This window comes from Lissotriton vulgaris, chromosome 4_1, assembly GCF_964263255.1.
Source record: "Lissotriton vulgaris chromosome 4_1, aLisVul1.2, whole genome shotgun sequence".
Lineage (NCBI taxonomy): Eukaryota > Metazoa > Chordata > Amphibia > Caudata > Salamandridae > Lissotriton > Lissotriton vulgaris.
Window position 1 is genome coordinate 1,783,800,609 of NC_141691.1, and position 19,903 is coordinate 1,783,820,511.

A 19,903-nucleotide genomic window follows, 5' to 3' on the forward strand; every position below is an offset into this window, starting at 1 on the left:
CTTCCACATTCATTTGAAATTAAATGAAATAAGGGACTTGGAAAGGGGTAAACAATTTGCGACATGTCAGTAATAGTTGATGGACCTGGCTTTTTTTACAGGGCCCCCCCCAGATTTTTGCTTTCTTTTGCTGATTAATTTTTGCTGCCATTAGAACTCTCTTCACTTTTTCCCTACTAATCAGTGATAAAATGCTTGTCCTCTCTCTCTAAAACATGGTACAATTTGCATCTATCTGATTGCCGCAATTAATTCACTTGTAAGTTCCTAGTAAATGGCTCTACATGTACCCAGGGACTGTAAATTAAATGCTGTTAGTCAGCCTTCAGCACTCATTGAGCCACCCACTGAAGTAGCCTTTTTAAACATATCTCAGATCTTCCATTGCAGCCTGTATTGCAGTTTTAAACCAACATTTCGTCCTGGAAAAATAAATCTTTTTTAATCGATATACATACCCCTTAGGTGGGTCCTAAAGGCTAATAATGCAGGTTGCATTGTATGTAAAAGTAGGCCTTGTGTATTTAAGTTTTACATGTCCTGGCAGTGAAAAACCTCTAAAAAAAAATTCACTGTTGGAAGGTCTATCTGTTTCATCAATTAACACTGAGTTACCTTATTAAGTTTAATAAGTGTTAACTTTGGATTGGGAGCAGGTAGAGATATGTTGTTTGGACTGAAATTATTTGTAATTTAAAATCCTATTTAATGGTAAAGTGCGATTTTAAGTCACAATTCTGAGTATGCCACTTTCTGAAAGTTAGCACTTTCTTGTCTTAACCATATGTGCCTTCTGACAGTGTCCTGGATCTGCTGTTGGGGATGGCTGCGGACAAACTATGCCTTGCCCCACATACACTTCAGAGGGCTTGCTTCCAGCACACACAAAGGAACCTGATACTAGTCTTTTGTCACCCCAGACTTCCTAGAACCTTTACAGGGGAAGGCAAAACATTCCAGAACCAGATGTCCAGGTAGTATAGGGAATTCCCCTCACTCCAAATGTTGCTAACAGGTATAGATATTGCTCCTCCAGAGCCACTGCTCAGTATGCTCTGGTCCTGTGGACATTACATAAGAACGTTTGCCTTGCCCCCCAGAGGACTGCTGTGCTGCTACCATAGGACTGCTCTGCTACTTGAGGCCTGCCTTGCTTTCTGTGATGGAAGATCGGACCTGTTCCCTTCATCCCAGGCTAACCTTAGTGACTCCATGGGTTCCTTGGCTGAAATCCTGTCTGACCCACAGGGACACAATAAGCTCCAGTTGCGTCCCTGCAACTGCCCAGCTGACCTGCAGCATGGTACCTACCTGGAACTGCAAATGGCCCTACCTGAGCCTTGTTGGCCTGTGCTGGAGTGAGTTCCTGATCTCCAAGAGGTCCCTCCCAAGGTCATTGATCCTTCGATGGTATCAGTTGAGCTCCTCCTACGAAGGAAAGTGAAATACTGAAGTTTTGTGCTCTGCGAACTGCAAAGGGGCCTATTCGCGCTGATACTCTGCGCCTGGGATGAATGCAAATGCGAAGCTCAGGGGGACTGGGCTCTTCCGTCCACCCAGTGCTTACTAGTGACAATGTACCCAAGCCACACTCCTTATATATGGTCACATAGTGTACATTTTTAAAGAATTGAAGCACCAAATACTTTTTTTAAATAATGCAACACACAGTGTTTTAATTTAATATACCTTAACCAACTGTTTCAATCATTGACTGCTGATAAGACTCCTGAACTAAAAGCTGTCCAAACAGGTCTTCCCAACTGCAAACAATAGTGGGGTATAACATTTTTAAGAGAAGATAAAGTGGTATCTTTCGTATGTCTTTTAATGAAACCCCTTTGAGATCCTGTCCATGAAGCAGACATTCATTTTGTATATGTTTTCTGAATTGCCTAATCAAATGGAGTTCCATTTAGGTCAAAGCCAAACCTGATTTCTTCGGTACCTATCTACTCATAGTGGATGTAGATGGGTGCATTCCTTCTCTAGAAGTTCCAATAGTCACAAACAAAAACTGCATTTTACTGAAAGCAACATTCTAGACACAGTGGGACCTATAACAAAGGTCTATTTACACGTGTAGATTTACTCGCATGTATAGTTACTCTTAGACTTTGTAGTTTCTGAGTGTGGGGCACATCTTATGAGCATTACAGCCCGGAATACCTGTGCGGGAGCTTCAAGAATCAGGGCGCTGCAGATCTGACGGCTTGTTGCAGCGGGCCCTGCTAACTTTCGACCACAAGTTCACCAGCCTCACCGAGTCTCACCCTGGTGGGACTTCCAGCCCCAGGGTGCAACGCGACGTCCTCCAGCCATTCCCACTGCATCACAGGTGAGAGGGAGGCGGTTTCAGCACGCTACAAAGCGCAGACTCCCCCTCACGGCGTGGGACGTGCACGGGCCGTGCCCGGGCAAAGCCCGGGCCAAGGGCGAGAATGTCCTTGCCCGTTATTGCCCAGAAGAGGCAGGGCCGGGCCATCCCTCTTTTGTCCTGAGCCTCTGCACTTGTGGCTGTTGCCGCCCCTTCTTCCCGCGCCTGGAGGCGCATAAACGTGGCTGTTCGGGTCCCGCAGTGTGGGACGCATGCACAGACAGCGCTGGACGAAGCAGGGATGGGCCATCCATCCTACCTCCTTGACTCAAGGCCTGTCCCATTTAACCTGTGATTTGCATTGGCTATCTAGTCTTCATACGAACATTTGTGTTTCTTTGGGGTCAAAATGAGTAAACGAAGGGTACTTAATTGCCAGGAGGCCGCAGGGACTCTGGACCCTTTCCTACAGAGGGCAGAATCAGTGTTAATAAATGAAATCAAACTTACAGAAAGGAGGTTGTCACTGGAGTCGATTGCACCTCCCCCAGACTTTCTATGACCCCTGTGCCTAATGAACTGTTTATGTTGACTACTACTGATGTATCTTCCCCCGGCCTGGTCCTATTCAGCATACATTAGAAGACCACTCAGTAGATATTGTGCCCTTGTCATCTACGGAATCAGAAGTTAGTCTGGTCAGGCCCACAGGTACCACAAGAGGGCACAAAACCAAGCCCAAGCCAGCCCCTGTGGTGGCAGCCCCGCTTATAAAAAGGAAGGCTAGGGTCATTCGGAAGCAGAGCCAACCTGTGCATAGGCCCAATGGAAAGGTTGTGGAATCCCCAGACAGCTCCAGTGAGCAGAGTGGAGTCCAAACTGTCCTTAATTCCAATGTATCAGCTAAATCCTTATTTAGCCTGCAAGTTGGGAATTTCTGGGGTAGACTTGAAATTATGATGACAACACTTCAGCTAAAAATATCTGCTGTTGAAGTGAGGCTAGCTAAGGTGGAGAAACACATTAGTCATCTGCACTCACCTGTACCATCACCAAGCTCTTGCGCCCAAATAATAGTGAGGTTGCCACAGGGGCTGGCAATTCTTGTAGAACTACCAACGTACAGCCCTAGGGTGAGAACATTGCTACATGTAACGATCTATGTGCAGCAACCAGTCTGGTCGTACCAGAAAGCCTCCCTCTCATAAAGTGCCCCCTCCGCAGAACATCCTGGTGGTACTTTGGATGCAGTGAGTAGAGACATGACTCTTAGGCCATCTAGTCAGCAGATAGACTGTGATAGAGGTATTGCCCCTAGGGATCATTCTGAATCCACAATTCAATCTCTGTCCACCTTAAACTTACCTCCAGCTGCTACCTCTTACATCGTGGTTTTGGTTACGAACGCCGTCAGAGAGTCCTTAACTAGACGATGTAATTCTCAGTGTCCCAATGAAGGTTAGTTTGACCCTAGATGTACTCAAGCTTTCTCCTATCTGAAAAAGGTATTACATAAAATCCCAAGGAATGATACTGAAGTAAAGGCGGCAAGAGACGCATATAAATTAGCACTATGGGCTAGGAAGGCCCCTATCAAGAAGAAGTTGTGGGAAGCATTAATCACTGCGTCAATGTTTAATGTTAGTGCGGCCTTCTGGAAAGTGGTTAGGGCCCCTTTCCTGTCTAGAGAGGATAGTCCATCACTCACAATAGCTATAACTGAGGAACAATGGATTAACCACTTCACCAAGGTCTACCAGGGCATGGGTAACTCAATTTTGACAAATTGTCCTCGCAATTTGAACTCACCCACCCAAGCAAATGCTCTCATGTTCACCTCGGATGAAGTAGAACGGGCCCTGTCTGTAAGTAAGGGCGACAAGGCACCTGGGCCTGATGGGACACCCATTGACTTGCTTAAATCTATTATTACCCTTTGGGGACCCATCTTGACGCAAATTTTAAATGCCACCTGCGAAGCAGATTTCCCTCCTACATGGGTAGAATCAACTATTGTCCCCACTTTTAAAAAGGGGACAGACAGTACCCAACATGTTATAGGCCCATTTCATTATTTGATGCTATAACAAAAGTAGAAGGCAGAATAATATTAGAATGCATCCAAGCATGGGCGGAGGAAAACTCAGTCCTATCAGACTTACAATACAGCTTTCGAGCCGGTGTAGGTACCGTTGAGCAGGGCCTGAACCTGTCCCTTTTAGTCGGAAAATATACTAGGGCCAAGGGGGGGAATCTATTTTTAGCTTTCGTGGACCTCACAGCCTTATTTGACTATGTGATCCTCGATAAACTTTGGTCATTCTTGGACACGATGGGGGTTGATTTACAGGTTATTTATTTTCTTGAACGCTTTTATAGCGACGCTAACGCTCGTGTGCGTTGCTGGCTGCAGGGTGAACGCACAGCTTCCTTTCCAATTAATAGCGGTGTTGGGCAAGGTTGTGTCCTTGCCCTGTTTCTTTTTAACCTGTACATAAATGGCCTTGGAAAGGCTCTCCTAAAAGATAATCATGACTTTCCCCAAGTGGCAGGACGACCTATCCCAGCCCTCTTATACGCAGACTATGCAGTACTGATGTCCCGCCATAGTATTGGACTGCAGAGGCTGTTGGATAGCTTTTTCAAATTTATGCATGAGATCGGCCTAAGAATTAATTCCGCTAAGACCTTCATTATGCGCTGTTGCTCGAGTACTAAAAAACCTAAAAGTATGTTTGTGTTTGGGCAAAAGATAGGGGTCACAAAGAAATATTTGGGCATTCTTTTTGCCCATAATGACTCCTAGTCACAGGCGGTGGCGGGCCAAAAATTGTTACTACTGCGCACCACATCCGCCCTCAGAGCCTTTGCGATTAAGCTTGGGAAAAGACCACCAGAGGCACTTATTAAAATGTTTAGAGCTAAGTGCGTGTCTTTGGCAATCTATGGGACTGGGGTTTGGGGACCCGTTGATTTGCTCCCCATTCAAATAGTAGAAAACTCCTTTTTAAGGTATATTTTATCTGTCCCTAATGGTACCTCCGCGACCATATGTCATGCGGAGTTGGGGCTCTCCTTTGTTTCAGATTTAATAAAACTCGAGCCAGTGCTATTATGGCACAGACTCTGGTCAAAGGATAAGACAAGATTAAATAGAGATATCATTTTGGATGTATTGAAATTGGATAGGGCCTCGAGAATCCCTTGGATGAGCTATGTGCAAAAGTTTTTCCAAGATCTTGATCACCCTGAGTATTTTACCAACCCTAGTACCATAAAGGATTTAACCAGGAAGGAACTAAAACTAATGGGCCTGTCTCAACTTGACTCTGCCAGGCTGTCAAATGAAATTGTAAAACCTACAGTCCTGAATAATCAATTGATTTTAACTGCTTTTAATATTCAACGCTACCTCACCGTGGTCCTAAGTGATTTCAACAGGTTTCTTTTAACGTGCTTCCGTTTGGGTATATTCTACAGATTAGTTACCCTGCCTAAAGGGAACGACTGGTCCCAAACTTTACAGTCGTGCCCTTGTGATAACAGCTCTAAGCAGACATTGATGCATGTTATCATCTTCTGCAAATATTACTTGGACGCCAGAAGAATGAGCATTGTCCCTGTGTTAAAATGATTTGGGCTTCGCCAATGTCGACCCGCTCTTTTGGCATTAAAACAACTAGATAATTTCCACATTGTTTTCAGGATGGTCACTTATTTGAAACAAGTCTTGCACTCAAGAAAACAACTGTCCTCATCTTAATCTTCTCTTTTTTATGAATTTCAGGAAAGCATGTACAGTTTAATAATGTTTTATCAAGTTGTTTAAGTGTATATTATAAGTATTTTTAACATGTATGAAATGCTGCTATTGCGCTTTTATGATTGTTTGCTTACAATCGAACAAAGCTTTCTTGACTTGACTTGACTTGACTACTATTTTTGGCCATTCATCATTTCCATGTGTTACTTCAAGGTGTAGACTTACATATCCCCACACCCCCTGTCTAAGATGTGAAGTCTGCATAAATGCAATTTATGACCATAACATCAATACTAGTACATTTATTACCTAATTTAATATTGCACACTTGGTGCCGAACTCCCTATCCAGGACATGGAAATCTGCAAGCGGCACAGAGACCTTTGCATGAAAGGGAAATGAAAAATTACATATTCCTGAACCAAATCATACATTCCTGACACCCATTCCCTTCCAACTACACAGATACTGCCCACACCATGGTCTGTGCTCTCCTCTTCCTTTCATCTTTCAGTTCCTACAGCACCACATTCTGTCTGAAGGATGCACATCTGAAGAGGAAGAGCAATTTGACTGAGGAGAAGATAGCTGCTGAAGTTGAATTTGTGGTAAGACACTACAAAAAACGACATGGCCTGCCTCCGTTCACCCTCAGTGGGACACAGAAGGGAGCCATATGGCATGAAGTAAGAGAACTGTCATTACATTTGGGGAGGAGGCTTGCACCAAGGCGGATATTAAAAAAATGGGCAACATGAGAGGAAGTGGGTGAAGGAGAAGTTCTCCAGGATTTAGCTGGCATGAGCTCTTCCTGGAGTAGCACTTGGATCCTGTCTTCTCCACAAAACACTCCCACCAGTTATGTGAGCTGCCTCTTTCCGACAACACTAATGTGGTGATGGGTACAGTATCTAACACCCTCTTCTCTCTTTCTCATTGCAGGTATTATGTTAGGGAACCAAATGAAGCTTGGGATCATAGACCATACTTCCTCAGTACCTATGAGCCCAAGTCTGACTAGCTATAGTGTACCTCACTCGCCATCCTAACCTTACCAGAGAAACAAGTGAATTGTCACCCTAGAACAGAACACTCTCAATCCTCTCAGGGATTGTAGTGATAGGACACACCCTTCCGCTGTCTCCCTCTTACTCATCCACAATAAAAAAAAACAAGAGACACAAAGGAAGTTTAGAATATTTATTCAAACTATCTTGTCTTAAAATGCAGTATTCGTCCAACAATTAGAAAAATAACTAACTAACTAACTAAAAATACTGTTAGCATGGTCAATAAACCATATAACAGAATATGCTCCGTCATGTTATTAGACAGAATATCCTAATACCCCCTCCTTTCTACTCAATCTAGATGATTATATATCAATGATCTCTGGGATTAGTGGCGGACCCTGCACCTTAGCATACAGATCTCAGCTGATGTAGCAAGTTTGTCCCAGAACCCTCTCTGTGCTCAAATATATGACAAGATATGTGTGCTCATAAACAGCAGCTGCATTCTCATGTTATGGCTAGGTGCTAGTGCCTGACCAGAGAGAATAACAAGGGGCATTGTTGTTTGACCTTGTCTATGGTGTTCAACCTAAATCCCAGGAAAAGAACAGAACATGGAAACATATGCAGGTTCTGTGCAAAAATTACAATGTGGCACAAAATCAAGCATGTTTATATAGTAACGTATGCAAAAGAAAATGCGGGCTACAACTTGCACAATTAGGTTAACATAGGGAAACAAACAATGGGCCATGCAGGAAACACATGACACTCTCACACTAAAACTCAACATATCTATCCTTTGTGAGGCACATATTACATAAATACCTCTCAAAACACCCTCTCACACATACCCTATTAATACCTAGATGTTCTGATTACATTTCATTCACTTCTACATCTTTCATAATGCACCTCTTTTGAGTAGACTTTGCTTCTGATGGAGCAGAAGTCATTGCAGGGGTTTGCAAGCCAACACACGGGAAAGGTCTGCAACACAACCTACCTACACACATAAGCATGTCCTTATGCGAAAATGTCACCGCCACACTATAGGAAATATCTACAACATGTATAATGAAACCCTAATACTATATTTTACAATATCTGTTTTTATTGACATATAAATATAGTTAAATTTGACCTTGAGATTTATATTATTAAATTATTATACACTCACACACAATTTTTTTTTCTTAAAGAGCACAATTACGAAAAAGGAGAAGAACTGGGGGGATTCAATTTTTTAATGGCTTAAAATACTTTATGTTAAACACTGCCACCGGTTTAGATTGTCTATTGCTATTTGCTGATATAAACTACCAGAACTCCCCCTATGGCCCATACTTCACCTGGATTGAAAAACAACCGAAATTTTTTTTTCTCCTTACTTTACCGGCTAACTGCCAATCTTGCCAAATATCCTTAAATCTTTTCAAATTCCTTACTCGCTGGGCATAATCCTCTACAAAATTCATAGTACGAAAGATTTTATTCCTCCATTCTACCACTAAGAAGACCTTGTCTGTCCTCCAATTCTGGAGAATAAGTGAGCGTGCAATGTTTAGAGCAGTCAATATAAAATATTGTGGACACTTTACAAATAGTTGACTAGCTTTAGAATGGCCAAATAAACCTAGGGCTGCCTCCAGCATAATCAAGTGATTAATTGTATAGCTTATAGCCTTTTATTCTTGCAGCCAAAGATTTGTTAAGTGCGGGCAAGTAACATAACATAACACCACAATACATCCTATAGAGATTCTTCAACATTCTTTAAGAATTTGCTGTTCAAAGGGATATATTACCTATCCCTAGTAGTTTATCTATTTGTCCTCCATGCCTCCGCTTTCTATGGTGTATATTCCTGTATATGAAGTCAGCTCCATGGTTACAGGATGTGATCGTTTGAACTTCAGGGAGTGTTGCTTTAGTTCCTGGAAGCTGTGGAGATGAATGGTCTGAGGTTCTGTAATTTCCAAGTACACTAGATTGCACAACTCCATTTTAAAATATGGGTTCCATTTTTTGTACTGTGCCACCAAATTGTGTTGCCCTCACGTAGGCTCATGAAGGCAGCCTGACGAACAAAGTGACCTGGCCTTCCTGGTTCATGTACACATTAACTAGGTTTCCTTCTGACGCTGGAGTGAACTATAGAAACTGACCTCTTCACCTGAAACTGGCCTTGCAAAACCAATTTCCCTGATCGATCTCATTTTGAAATTGCCAATCAATGTTCAGGACATCGTTAACCTTTAGTTTCCTTGCAATCTGCCTTATCTTGTTCATCAGCTATAACTGTTCTTTCCTATGTTTCTTCAGTTACATGGGTCATGCTTTCAATTATGGGTTTGTTCAGCTTTTGGAAAATGTATTTAAGACATTCCTAATAATTAACTTTTGGGTTGGGCTATTGCAAACTGAGTTTTCTGTCATGTGGTACTTTGTTTGAAAATGTTTTCCTATATGCTAATGTTTGGCAGATCTTGCATGTTCATGTTAGGCATTTTGCATGCTTGCAAAAGCTAGGTCAGCCCCTTACTTTTATGCTGAGTTTTGTAACCCTAAGCATATATAAGGCCTCTGTTTTCTGTACTCCTCAGACTGCCTCATTCAGTTGCTAAGGCTTCTGTGTGACGTAGCCTCACTCATTTGAGTTTAATAAAATGTTCTCCCTATATTTCAGCTTCTGTGTCAAGTTCTTCTTTCTATTAGTGAGACCCCTGAGAATGAAGATTTGAGTTTCTTCAGGTCAATAAACTTAGTGCTCTTACACTTACCTGTCTCTGTGTAATCACTACACATTTGGTGACGAGGATGGGATACAAACACAAAGCACAAAGAATTCTGTCAGATTTTTTGTCTCAATCTGGGATTTTGCATTGCTGTGCGGCTTTATATCACCCACAAGCCAATGATTTTATTGAGAGCATGAACCGTATCCTTGTTGAGTGTGTGCAGTGGGCAGTTTCAAGCAGGATGGAGATCAAGGAAGCGATGCAGAGTAGGTTGTGGGCACGTTACACTATTCCCAATCCAGTAGTGGGTGGTAGCCCTTTTGAGATGCTGCGTGGGAGAATTGCTACTTTTCACATGTGTCCCACCTGGTTGTGGAAATGGGGTTTGCGTTCCACCTACACCTACCAGGACTATTGACCCGGATGTTTCTGGGGCTAATTTCAAGGTCTAGATGGGTGATTGGGTGAGAATCAAATTACCTCAGAGCGTGACCAAGCGTTTGTCAATGTTTGGTCCTCCTGTCAAAGTGGATGCTACCTCATGTTTTGCTGTGAGAGTCAATGGGAGGAGCTGGTGGAACCTTTCCAGGATTTACAAGTTTCCTAGACAGGCGGTTCTGCAAGTGGGGCTCGAGAGGGGTGCGGGCACAGCTTTGCCTGAACCAGCTCATCTGAAAGGGGTGTGTGCTGATCCCAAGTCTGTCAATCAGCAGCCTTCCCAGTTTTCACCCACATTTTCCATTCCACGCAGGAGTGGTAGGAAAAGTGTTCCACATAAACCTCTGGATCTCTAACCTCTTTGTTTTCTCATTATTGCACTTGTAAGGTGTTTTCACTTGCTACATGTGCACATGTAATTCTTTTATGCTATTCTTTTTATCCCTTTTTTCAATTGCCCTTATTCTTGGCTGTTTCCTTTCATTTTCATTTTTGCTTTTTATTCTTTTTTGGAAAGAAGGGAGATGTTGTATTTATTTATTTATTTATTTATTTATTTTTTGACACTTAATATAGCGCGAACAAATGCCCGCAGGCGTCTCGGCGCTGTAATCTGCAAACTCTCCTTACTTTGGCTTCTAGACTTTAGAGGTTAAACAACCATGTTTTCAGCTGTTTCCTGAATGACAGCAAATTAGGGCTAGATCTAATGGATTGCAGAAGTGTATTCCACAGTTTAGGGGCAGCCACCAAAAAGCGTCAGTCTCCCAAGTTAACTAATCTAGTACGTGGCACTACCAGATCGTTCATCTTCGCGGACCGAAGTGGTCGGGAAGGTAGATATGGCGTAAGGTGATCTCTCAGAAATTGTGGGGCTTGTTGGTGCAAGGCTTTGTACACAATGCACAAGGTCTTACATTTTATTTGGTTCTTTACTGGAAGCCAGTGGAGATCTCTCAAGGTGTTAGTTATTGGTTTAAATCTGGGGACACCTGAGAGCATCCTGGCCGCAGCGTTCTGTACTAGCTGCATTTTTTTTATGACCCTGATTTGGGCATTGGCAAACAAGCCATTGCAGTAGTCTAGTGCCGACAACACCAGGGCACTTACCAGGGTTCTGCCTACAGATTCAGGGAGAAATGGCAGGATCTTTTTTATCAGGCGTAGCTTGTAAAAAGCCACTGAGGTCGTCTGATTGGCATGAGCCACAAAATTCAGGTTATCATCGAAGGTGACACCTAGGTTTCTCACCTTCGTAGTTGGTTTAGGCAGAGCTCCAAAAGATGATGGCCACCATGCCGAAGACCAGCTGGGACTAAGGTGACCGAAGGTTACCACTTCGTTTTTTTCCGAATTCAACTTTAAGCGACTTTCGGACATCCACCGGCCGATAGCCAGCATTCCTGCCTTAAAACTCTCCGCTACTGCTTCCCCATCATCTCTGACCGTCAGAATCAACTGGGTGTCGTCAGCATATGAGGTAAGGTTCATCCCATGCGCTTTGATGGTTTTTGCGAGGTCCGACACGTAGATATTAAAGAGTGTCGGACTCAGGGATGAACCTTGGGGCACCCCACATGGCAAGGACAACTCTGTTGACTCGAATCATCCCAAGGCGACTGCCTGAGATCTGTCCGCCAGGAATGATGTCAGTAGATTCTTGGCTAAGCCCCTTACTCCCATCCCCTCGACACGGTCGACCAAGATCTTATGGTCGACCGTGTCGAATGCGGCAGACAGGTCTAGAAGCACCAATAGTGCTGATCCACCTTGATCTCGGATCAGTCGGATGTCATCCGCTGCCTTAATAAGCGCTGTTTCAGTACCATGAAACTTACGGAATCCAAATTGAGTTTCATCGAGCAGCTGGTTTTGCTCGATGAATTCCGCAAGTTGGGTGTTCATGGCTTTTTCTGCCACTTTAGCTAAGAATGGGAGGTTAGCTATGGGCCTGTAGTTTTTTAATTCCTCTTTATCTAGGCCAGATTTTTTTAAGAGTGGCTTCAGTAAGGTTTTTTTTAGAGGGGTGGGGAAGATTCCAGTTCGAAACATTAGATTGCAGATCTGGGTAATAACCAGAATCAAGATATCCATTAAAGGGCGTAAGGTTTTCAAAGGACAGGGGTCCAGTGCTGAGCCAGATTTGATGGATTTAATGATATCCTGGGTTTGATTTTCCGAGATTTCCATAAACTGCAAGAATGTTTTGTCAGTATTTGGCCTCATTAAATCATTACTTTTTTGTTTATCAAAAGATGTAAATGAAGAGAAGATGTCATTTACTTTAGTAAAGAAATAGGAGGCTATTGAGTCACAAAATTTTTGTGAGGCTGGGGGGTTCAGATCAGGAGTTGCTCCTGCAAGTTGTTTAGTTATGTCGAAGAGCTTTTTGTTAGAATTACTACAGTTTTCAATTTGCTCCCTATAATATTTCTTTTTGGCTTCCAGGATCAGGAGTTTGTATTGAGTTAGCAGCTTCTTGTACTTTTCTTTGCTTTCCTCATCATTTTTTTTCCTCCAATGCCTCTCCCTATTTCTACAAAGCTGTTTATGGATCCTTAATTCCTCTGTATACCAGGGTGCCGAAGGAGAATTTCTGTTTTTGGACATTTGTTTAATTGGCACTAATTCATTAGTAGCGTGGACCAGCCAGTCTTGGTACTGTGCTATTGCTGTCTCTGGGTCAGTAGAGAAAGTAGGTTTAGAATTATCTAGAGATGCTCTAAGGTCAGGAATGCTAATATCTTTCCATACTTTGAACGATTCCTGCCTTAAAGGGGGTGATTTAAGGGAAGGTGCCTCGCTAATTTTTATAGTGCCTAATATCAAATGATGGTCTGTCCAAGTCATAGGGAGGACCTCAGTTATTGATAAATTTTGTAAATTGGTAAATATACCATCTAGGATGTGCCCTGCGTTATGGGTGGGTCCCGTCACCAACTGTGTTAGGCCACAAACTTCCATTGCTGACTGAAGGGCCATGGTGTCTTTATCCTCAAGACTGTCTAGGTGAAAATTATAATCTCCTAACAGAGTTATAGATTTCTCTATTGCGAGAGATTCTAGGATAGTAGCGATTTCTATAATAAATCCCGACCGCATCTCAGGCCGTCTATATAATAATACACCTCTGAAATTGTAAAAAGGGGACAGGTAGATGTCATACTGAAACGACTCGCATGTCGTGGTAGGAATTGCCGTGGTACGTATTTTAAAGGTATCACGAGCTATTATAGCAATTCCACCTCCTCTTTTGCCTACTCTATCCTGTCTGTAGGCTTTAAAACCTTTTGGGACGGCTATGACAAGGTCTGGCTCCGATGTTTTGTCCATCCAGGTCTCTGTTAGGAACATCACATCAATATTCCTATCTAATATTAGATCCGCAATTTCTTGCCTATGTTTGGCCAAGGAGCGGACATTAATAAGAGCAAAAATGGGATTCTTTATTGTCCGGTTTTGACTGTCGTTTCCCACAAGTTTATTTAGAAGGGGGATAGATGCCTGGCAGTGTTTACAGTTTAATATAGAGGAAGACAGTAAATATTCCACATTGTGATTAATACATCCTACCTTTGGCTGTGGACGCAAGTCAGTTAGCATAGAGTGTGTATAAGGTGGGAGGCGGATAGGCTTGGCAGAGCCAGGGGGGGTGGCCCTCGGCCCGTGTCCGGCGCGGACGGGCGCAGACGGGCTTGCCTTTGGCGTAGTAGTATATCTGTTTGCCCTCCATGCCTCCCGTTTCTATATTGTCTATTCCTGTCTATGGCTGTTGCTTTAGTCTCTGAAAGCTGTGGAGATGAGCGGTCAATAAACTTAGTGCTCTTACATTTTATTTTTTTTACAGAGTTTTATGTAGCACAAAATTGTTATATAGCCCAAACCTGACCCGAAGGTATTGGGTATCAGAGCGCGCTACATAGCACCAGTTGCGTTACATGAGGATACATTCATTTTTGTTAGGCACAGGGAGATTAAGTGATTTGTCCAGAATCATAGGATGTTCAGAGTTATTGCCGAGACTCGAACCCGGTTCCCCAGATTTAAGGTAGACCGCCCTAGCTGTTAGGCCAACTCCTCTCCCAATTTACCTCTCTCTGTGTTATCACACCACTATCTCTGTGATCAGTTGCCAGTTGCTCACTGAAACATTACATTGGGGTTTTTCCGCTACCCTAGACAAAAAAGCAACTAAGTCAGGCTTCGTGGAAAGATCCTGCAGGAATTTATACCAGTTTCCTATTCCTAGCAATTTGCTCTTACCAAGCATGCTGCTAATCGATTTGGGTCCTTGATTTTCATCTTTACATTGAGCTTGCAAAAAATGCTTGATATTATTAAAGTAAAAAAAATATTGTATGCAAAGTTGACCACCCCATTCTTATCATTATTATTATTATTATTAATTGAATTTGTACGCCGCAACAGCTGCCCAAAAAGGTTTTCCCGGCGCTGGGCAGACCAAGGGATGTATAGAAATTTTCAAGTTTAAATGATTACTGGTTAAAAAGCCGTTTTCAATGATTTGTGAAATTGGATATACAGTGTTTTGTTCCGAATAGATGTAGGAAGGGAGTTCCTAAGGGAGGGACCAAGGTAGGCAAATGATCTGCCTCCCATCCGAGATAGTCTGACTCTGGGCACAGAGAATTTCCCTTGGGTGGATAAACGTAGGCAGCGGGAAGGCACATAGAGACTGACCAAAGACTGCAGATACTGAAGGGCTACAACCTATTTTGATTTTGAACATGTAGCTCAGGGCTTTGAACTTGATTTGGTTCTCCACCCTGAGCCAGTGCAGGTCCCGCAGGTGACCTGAGACAGAGGTAGCTCTAGGAACCCCGCAAAGTAATCGAGCAGCAGAGTTCTGAACCATTTGCAGTCTGCACGCTACCTCCTTGTTGGTCCCTAGGTAAAGAATGTTGCCATAGTCCAGTCTTGAGGTAATTAACGCCTGGACTACTTTTCGCTGGGTGTGCTTTGGCAGTATCCAAATGATCTTTTTAGGCCACTTCAGGACGGTGAAACATGTGGCGGCCACCTTAGTGGCTTGATGTTGCATAGTAAGTGAGTCATCAATAATGACACCCAAATTACGAACTTGACAGGAGGGCTGAGGAAGTGCACTCATCTCACTAGGCCAGTGTTGAGGGCCCCAAAGATCCTTGTTTTTTCCCAAGATCAAGACCTCGTCTTCTCTCCGTTGAGCTTAAGGTAATTAGCCTGCATCTATGAGGCAACTTTACCCAAGCCCAGCTGGAGGGGGGAAAACTCTGCCGCACTTTCTTTAGTGTTTTCACTAGCACTGTGTGAGACACTGTGTCGAATGCTGTGCTTAGGTCCAGCAATATAAGGGCCACCGTGTCTCCTTCATCCAGGTGACGGCGCAGTCTTTCCGTTACCCCTAGAAGAGTTGTTTCCATAGAGAAACCGTCTCTAAAGCCTGATTGGGAAGGGTGAAGACATTTTTGTGACTCAACAAAATTGGAAAGCTGAACGTGGATGTGTTTCTCTAAAATTTTGGAGAAGGCCGGTAGTAGAGAAATAGGTCGGTAGATAGAGGGCAGATCAGGATACGCATTGGGCTTTTTTTACAGGGGGAGCACCATGGCATGTTTCCACTCTGTTAGAACTGTAGCTTCCTGTAGGGAGGCCTAAAGAAGGTCCATAATTACACGCAGAGATGGGGGATCAAGCTGCCATGAAAAAGATTTCCCTTGTCTAAAGAAATCTCCCAGCCTTTTGAAGCCTAACAAATTCCAGAATCTAATATCCGTATCTGCCAGGGAAAGGCCCAAATAATTGCTCTCCTGTAGCTGGACTAAGAAACCATCAAAAGAAGTTTTAAAAGATTTTTCCAGTGCATTCATCTGCCTATATGTCCTGAAAAAACTTCTATCTTGTTTCATTTTGGTAGTGTTGCTGTTTTTATAAACACAGGTAGGCTAATCACTGATTCCTGAATCATTTTCTCTAACAAAAACATATCTAGCACCCTAACTTCATTCAAATAACATGAAAGCACATCCAGTAAAGTAGCCTGATAATAAATACGGATATTGGGACACCCCAAGCCTCCTTGTGATTTATCGAGCTGTAAGACCTCTAGCTTAGCCCTCACAGATGTTTTGTTCCAAACAAAAACTCCTCAAAGCTGAATCTAGTTCCTGAAAGAAAATATTAGGGTCTTCTGTTGGAACATTGAAAAATAAAAATATTATTTCTTCGCAGTTGAATAAACTCACACATAATTGCTCTATTGGAAGTACAAATCCACTCTTCTGGCAGGAGGTATTTGTATCAGGAATCAATCAATCAATCAATCAAAACATTTATAGAGCGCGCTACTCACCCGTGAGGGTCTCAAGGTGCTGGAGGGGGGGGTGATGATACTGCTCGAAAAGCCAGGTCTTGACGTGTTTCCTGAAAGTGAGGTGGTCCTGGGTCATTCGAAGGTGTGCAGGGATGGAGTCCCATGTTTTGGCTGCCAGGTAGGAGAACGATCTTCCTCCGGCGGTGTTTCTGCCAATCCGTGGGACAGTGGCAAGGGCGAGGCTGGCGGATCGGAGCTGGCGGGTGGGAGTGTAGAACGAGAGGCGGTTGTTGAGGTATTCGGGGCCCATTTTGTGGAACGCTTTGTGTGCGTGGGTGAGGAGCCTGAATGTGATCCTCTTGTTGACAGGGAGCCAGTGCAGGTTTCTCAGATGGGCGGTGTTAGACCCGTCTGCTTCTGAGAGTCCCCTCAGCACTATGATTTCTTTTGTTCCCCTGTACCTCCCAAAATGTGTCGCTTTTCTTTGTCTGCCAGGACTTTTTATGTGCTGTTTCATGGGGCTAGATGTTCCTTGACACCCGGTTGCTCACAAGGTTTTTGGCACCTATTTACAAGGCGTCTGGCGAAACCTGTGGCATTATAGACTGGAATTGGCAGCCTGTATGAATGGCCCTAAAACGGTGGTCATCCTTTGTCCTCATGTGAGTGACTCCCCTTGGAGCCTCCATGAACTCTGGCCTTTCGAGGTTTTGGCGCCCTTTTGGCTGGCGCACATTCCTGACAGGAATTCCTTTATTTCCCTCAGGTACACAAAATGGCTGCTCTAGAACCACAGTACGGTGGCTGCTAGGGTCCTAGATACACCTCAAAAGTGCCATGTCATTGGCATAGCCAGAGAAGGTTCTAGAACCTTCTGGCTCGTGCCAGCGCCTCAGGGCACTGGCTATATAAGGCCCAGTCCCTGGCGGCCATTTTAAAATAGTAGGAGAAGAAGAGAAGAGTAAGAGAGTAAGAGAAAGGAGAAGAAGAAGAAGGAGATTCCAGACTTGACACCAGATTGACACCTGCCCTGTTGACCCCTGAGGTGGCTGGTAGCACAGACAGTAGAGTAGCAAAGGTCATTGGTGATTGATTCTGACTGGCGTTCCAGTCAGCTGCATGAGCGGTGACCTCGCTCCTACAGTGCCTGCCCAGGGAGTGCCTCATTACCCCCAAGAGACTGTGGCCAATTTCGTGTGCCTCCCCGCCCCCCCGGTGGTGAATTGCAACAGACTCCGCGTGTCGCGAGGCGAGAGCAAGTTCGCCGCGACCGCGATCGTCTTCTGTGCCCCCTTCGCGACAGGCGCCTCCAGCGAGGTGTTCGGACGTCTCCGAGCCCCACCGGCGTAGAGAGCTTCCTGCGCGTACTGAAGGTGAGGTGGTGCGCCGGGGCAGGGAAAGGCCGGCCTTCGTTGGGCGGGACTAGTGTCTCTGCCCCTCCCCAGTGATTTGGGAGCTGTAGCTGTGGGCGGGAACCACCCCCGTATGAGGAGGAAGTCGGAGGGGGGTCCGTGGAGCCCCTGAGAATCCCGTCGCTGGCGTGAGAAGTGCTGTGCCCTGACTGAATCGCTTCCCGATTGCAGCCGATGTGAGGTGGGCCCGTTTCTTCAGGTGGGGAGCAGCGTTGTGAAGAAACTGTGAACCGGCATTTATTTGACTGAGCGCGAAGATTGTGTGACCTCTCCGACAGCCCGTTCGTCAGTCTAAAGGCTTTGAACTGGTGCCGCCTGAGTGCTAGCGGTGACAAAGCCCATAGGCGCGCTTAGACCCCACCGGCAAGCAGAGATCTCATCCCGGTGGCAGTCAAGTGTAAATGAAGTATTCACTGTGTTTCCTTGCCTTTAAGATACACGCGCATACTCCCCGAGTGAACCTTAAAGAGTCCCAAAACTCATTCTGAGCCCACAGGAGCCCGTATGCATTATCATTGAAATCAACACAAACTGTAAGAGTTATCTTTCCAAACTGAAACGTACTACAAGTGTAATGTTTCTGAAGTATTTAATTGGTGGCAGCGATACCAGAATGAACATGTGTTTGTTTAGTTAAATGAACCAGTATTTATTCTGCTATGCAAAAGTGATATTTATTCCTGATATTTATTCTATTTATTAGTGATATTTATTCCTGATATTTATTCTATTTATTGGTGATATTTATTCCTGATATTATTTATGGTATTTATTTCAAAACTGAAACCCAGAAATTTGTGACTAAAAGAAATGTGTATGTGCTTTCCCAATGGAACCCTATTCACAACAGAGAGTTTTTATATAAAGGAAGCATATTTTTCTACAGCAGTGGTGTGGTGTCCTTCTTTTTGGTGACTGTACAGGGAGTTATTATTGGGTCAGAGCCGGCTTAGCACTAAAGCCTTCACTTGCCTTGTCACTTAAGCCAAGCTACCCCCTTTGTGGTGGGCTTACCCATCGCAGGTCCAACAGGCGGATATGTGGCTGTGGCGAGGGATGTCGAGGATTAGTCGTGCGGAGGCGTTTTGTATGCTTTGTAGTCGTTTCTGAAGTTTGGCAGTGGTCCCTACGTATAGGGCGTTTCCGTAGTCTAAGTCGGCTAGTGACGAGGGCCTAGGTGACCGTCTTTCTCGTTTCGGTGGGGATCCACCGGAAGATCTTTCGGAGCATGCGCAGGGTGTTGAAGCATGATGACGAGACAGCGTTGACTTGTTTGGTCATCGTGAGGGAGGAGTCCAGGATAAATCCCAGGTTGCGTGCGTGGTCCGATGGTGTTGGCGCGGAGCCCAGTGCTGGGGGCCACCAGGAGTCGTCCCAATTACGCACATTCTGTAAAGACAAATTTACTTCCTATCCCACCCCCGCAAATTGTGCATGCACTTGAAACATATTAACTAATGACTGAGGTAAGAAATTAATATTGCGGCTATACCGTACGACCCAGCGATCGGCTCCAGTGGCTGTACCAGTGGCCCGAAAAGTGTGGGACGAAGACCTAGGGAAGGTACTCACAGATGAACAGTGGGATCAGAGTTGCAAAATACTTGAGAAACTGTCACCAAATTATTGCCTAAGGCTCATACATTTTAAATACTTACATCGCCTGTACCAGACACCCCCACAAATACACAGAATGGGATTGCGCACAGATGATAATTGCTGGAGATGTGGGACCCCACGGGCAACATTTGCACATATGGCCTGGCACTGTAGACCCATAGCAAAATATTGGAAATAAATGTTACATCACATAAAAAATGTTACGTGATGGGAAGTGCCATGTACACCCCAGGCCACCTTACTGGGAATCATAACTACCATACCGCCAAAAGCATGCAAACTGCCA